Raw genomic sequence first — 4,680 nt, 5'->3', positions numbered from 1 at the left:
TGGATACCTTAGCGTTTCCATGCATACCTTACTTTTCAATGCAGATCTTCACCATTTCAAAGCAGAACTTAGCGTTTCAATGCAGACCTTAGCGTTTCATTGCAGAACTTAGCGTTTCAATGCAGAAATTAGCGTTTCAATGCAGAATTTAGCATTTCAATACAAATCTACCGTTTCAAAGCAGAACTTTGCATTTCAATGCAGAACTTACTGTTTCACTGCAGAACTTTGCGTTTCAATGCAGAACGTTCCGTTTCAAGTGAGAACTTGGCATTTCAATGCATACCTTAGCCTTTCAATGCGGATCATTACCGTTTCAAAGCAGAACGTACCCTTTCAAAGCGGAGCTTAGCGTTTCAAGTGAGAAATTCCCGTTTCAATGCAGAACTTAGCGTTTCATTGCAGAGCTTAGCCTTTCAATGTAAAGCATACAGTTTCAATGCAGAACTTAGCGTTTACTTGCAGAACTTAGCGTTTCAATTAAGAACTTAGCGTTTCATTGCAGAGCTTATGTTTCAATGCAGAACTTAGCGTTTCAATGCAGAACTTAGCGTTTCAATGCAGAACTTAGCGTTTCAATGCAGAACTTAGCGTTTCAATGCAGAACTTAGCGTTTCAATGCAGAACTTAGCGTTTCAATGCAGAACTTAGCGTTTCAATGCAGAACTTAGCGTTTCAATGCAGAACTTAGCGTTTCAATGCAGAACTTAGCGTTTCAATGCAGAACTTAGCGTTTCAATGCAGAACTTAGCGTTTCAATGCAGAACTTAGCGTTTCAATGCAGAACTTAGCGTTTCATTGCAGAACTTTGCATTTCAATGCAGAAATTACTGTTTCACTGCAGAACTTAGCGTTTCAATGAGAACGTTCCATTTCAAGTGAGAACTTGGCATTTCAATGCATACCTTAGCCTATCTATGCGGATCATTACAGTTTCAAAGCAGAACGTAGCGTTTCAAAGCAGAGCTTAGCGTTTCAAGTGAGAAATTACGTTTCAATGCAGAACTTAGCGTTTTATTGCAGAGCTTATGTTTCAATGCAGAACTTAGCGTTTCAATGCAGAACTTAGCGTTTCAATGCAGAACTTAGCGGTTCAATGCAGAACTTAGCGTTTCAATGCAGAACTTAGCGTTTCAATGCAGAACTTAGCGTTTCAATGCAGAACTTAGCCTTTCAATGCAGAACTTAGCGTTTCAATGCAGACATTTGCCGTTTCAAAGCAGAACGTAGCATTTCAAATTAGAAGTTATTTTTTCAATGCAGACATTATTGTTTCAACGTAGAACTTCAGAGTTTCAATGCACCTTAGGTTCCAAAGCAGAATGTAGTGTTTCAATGCAGAATGTACCGTTTCAAAGCAGAACCTGTTGTTTCAATGCAGATCTTAGCGTTTCAATGCTGAGCTTAGCGTTTCAAGTGAGAACATACTATTTCAATGCAGAACTGACCTTTTCAATGGATACCTTAGCGTTTCCATGCATACCTTAGCTTTTCAATGCAGATCTTCACCGTTTTTTCCCAAACTTCGCCATTCAGAGACTAAGTTCACCATGCTGAGAATAAACCAGCACTCAAAGACTGTGTTCACCATTCTGAGACTAATACTGGTACTCTAAGACTAAGTTCACCTTTTGAGACTAAATTCTCCATTCTAAGACTAAGACCGGCCTTCTGAGACTGAAACCACATTCCAATACCGACACCAAAGTTCTCATACTGACACCAGCTTTCTAATACTAATAGCAACACTCTAAAAGCCACACTATCATTCTACAACCAATCCCATTAACATCGACCTTGCATTTAGTTTAGACTGCCACACCAACACTCAGAATTTCTTCCCTAATGAGTGACAACAGCCCCAACCTGTCTTCCGAACTCCTCAGGAACTATGTTCCCGAGAACACCGAAAATGCCCTGCCTGAGAAAATCCCGTCCCTGCACCGGCCTGCACCCAAACATAGGCGATGAACATCGCCTCTCAGACCGGCCAGGACCCGAGAAAAAAAACCCAGCTGGGGGAGGATAAACCCCTCCCCTGGCTGTTTTTTTTTTTTTTTCCCTAAAAATCCAAAAAGGAGAACTCTTTCAGTCTACAACACACTCCCCACACACAAGTAAAGCACTAAGCTTACACCGAACGCATCGCCCTTCAACTCCATGCCACCTCCCACAACTACATGCCATGGTCACAACATTTCCTAAGCAAACACATATACACACACGCCAAGAGAACACTATAGACTCTGTGACACCAAAAAGACAAACTCTCTCGTGGAAGACCACTCCCAAGATGGAATGCTCTGTCTGTCTCGATCACCGGTGGGTCGATGGGACAGAGACAGTGAGGCTCCCGCAGAGCCCCAGAACGAAGTCTGACCTAACCATGGGATTCCAACACCGACCGCCGAAACTGCTGTGACAGTCCGGCTGTGAGCCCGACTCTGAAACTGTAATTGTTGCGATGAAACACCCTCCCTTTCCCTCTCCCCCGTGCTACCTTTCAAACTCTTGCCTGCCATCCTGACCTCATCTCCTGCCCTCCGGCTCCAAAAAGGAGTCCATCTATTCAGGTTCCGCAGTGGCGTGGGTCTCGAGCCAGCCTCATGGCTCGGAGCTCCCATGTCACAGTCCCAAAAAAGTTTCCAAGTGGTGCTCTGGGGCTCCCCTCCCCTGCAAGACCTGAGAGAGTAGAGACGAGTGACCGTCGCTCTGGGGAGAAGTGACTGACCCTGCAGTCATTCTCCTTACCTCCCCGACTCCCTGCGAGTACTCATCCGACACCAAAGGCGACTGCGCAGCAGCTGCGAGAAAGACTGTGAACCCTGCCATCGTACTGGGCTATGGTGTCAGTCGCCAGCCCAGTATAAAACCCTCTTAGCTTCGTACATCCCCTCTAACTGTGCGGCTTCGCCTCTCCCGATGCGGATGTGAAACCTGAGAAATAAATAGAAATGAATGTCTGCCGATACGGTGCTCAAAATGTCGGCCTTCTCCGTGCTAAGCCCTCCTGCCGCTGAGTTACGTCACCCTTTGACGTTTCAAATGAAAAAATGCCTTCCGATACTAAAAACTATTTTGCATTGAGCTGCTGCTTCAGCCGGTTAATGGCCTCTCACTTTAACTGGCAAGGGGGCTGGACAGAGTCAGCTCTGGGCAGACATATATTGAAAGAACAGAGCTGTAAAAACAACCTGGAGCTATGCCCTGAGAGATTACTGAATTTGAGACTCTGAGGCACGACCCCCAGCTGTGCTTTAGCTTTATAAAGCCATAAAAGCTCAAACTGAATAATAACCTGCTCCCTTTACCTGCCCAAAGACACTGCCTCTTTAACAGCCTTTCTTCCCCACCGACCTTACAACTCCTTCCTGCTCCTCTCCGGGCATGCTCTTTCAACTCACTTTTCACGAGGGCAGAGGTCCAAAGCCACACTTGAGACAAACCCCTTTTTGGCTCACCAGTACATTCCTTCTCTAGCCATATACCTTTTCTTCATCTGTAAAAAGGAACGGGAATGATACACCGTTAACCAGGACATCAAGCAAAGATTACCTTTGCCACAACTCCTCCCCCTGAGAACAGCTGCAAGTTTCTTCTTGCCTCACCACCACCACTTGCAAATATAACACCTAAAAAAACTCTACACAAAGACACTTACTAATGCACACACTGGTAAGCCTTAACATGAGCTGAAGGTCTTCACTGAAACAAGACCAATTCAAGCCTACCCCTAAAAAAACCCACCTGAAACAAACCACAAAGCTCTAAAGCCAAAAAACCTGAGCTAACACCAGAGAACACATCCTGATGAGAGCTGAACCCTAAATGAGCTCCCTGAGTAAAGACTGTGCCTCATATACCACAAGCCCCACCCGCAGCTCCTCCCTCAATGGGCTGGGGCAGGTGAGTGGCAAACCACCACCTGGGATAAAAGCACCCTGATAAGCCACAGCTCGGTCTTTGTATTACCTGGCTCTGGTTCTGTGGCTGCTCCCTGGTTGTACCGAAGCTGATCCTTGGCTGTTTGGTGAGTGCCCTGCTTGTTCTGCAATTGCTTGCTGTTTTTTCCGTGGGTATTCCTTGGCTTTGATTTTTTGTTGCGTTTTCTCTGGTTCAGATAGGTGAGACTTGGAGATTCAGACTTTGGGGCTGAGGCTCGGGGACTGAAACTCAAGGGCTGAGACTGGGGCTGAGAATCTAGGACTCAGACTCTGTGGCTAAGACTATGTCTGAAACTGTGGCTGAAACTCTGTGGGTGAGAGTGTGACTGAGACTCTGGGCCGCAGATTTTGGAGCTGATGCTGTTGGACTCAAGCTCTGTGGCTGAGACTGTTGCTGACACTCCATGGCTAAAACTATGCAATTCAGACTCTGGGGCAGAGACTGTGGAGAAGACTGGAATTCAGACTGTGGCTGAGACTCTTTAGCTAAGACTCTGGGATTCAGACTTCGGAGCTGAGGCTGTAACTGAGACTGTGGCTAAAACCATAAAACTCAGACTTTGGGGATGAGCCTGCAGCTGAAATTTTGTGGCTAAGACTCTGGGATACCGAATTAGGGGAATAGACTGAAGCTTAGACGCTGTGGCTCAGACTGTGGCTAAGACTCTGAGAAGGGACTGACTGATGCACTGCAGATGAGACTCTTGTGCTGAGACTGTTCCTAAAACCATTGCTA

At 45.9% G+C, this 4,680-nt stretch overlaps 1 long non-coding RNA gene across 1 annotated transcript; it reads right to left on the bottom strand.

Annotated features, from left to right (window-relative positions):
• Positions 1-2,497: 2,497 nt before the first annotated feature.
• Positions 2,498-3,811, bottom strand: LOC136006771 (uncharacterized). Its single transcript, XR_010609259.1, has 3 exons — positions 3,662-3,811; positions 3,405-3,499; positions 2,498-2,937 (listed from the first exon to the last, which is right to left on the bottom strand). It is a non-coding gene; the product is annotated as an uncharacterized LOC136006771 (long non-coding RNA).
• Positions 3,812-4,680: the final 869 nt, after the last annotated feature.

The sequence above is a fragment of the Lathamus discolor genome, unplaced genomic scaffold, assembly GCF_037157495.1.
Source record: "Lathamus discolor isolate bLatDis1 unplaced genomic scaffold, bLatDis1.hap1 Scaffold_66, whole genome shotgun sequence".
NCBI classification, from domain to species: Eukaryota; Metazoa; Chordata; class Aves; order Psittaciformes; family Psittacidae; genus Lathamus; species Lathamus discolor.
The sequence above is the reverse complement of the archived record's forward strand: the minus strand, read 5'-3'. Positions and strand labels throughout refer to the sequence as shown.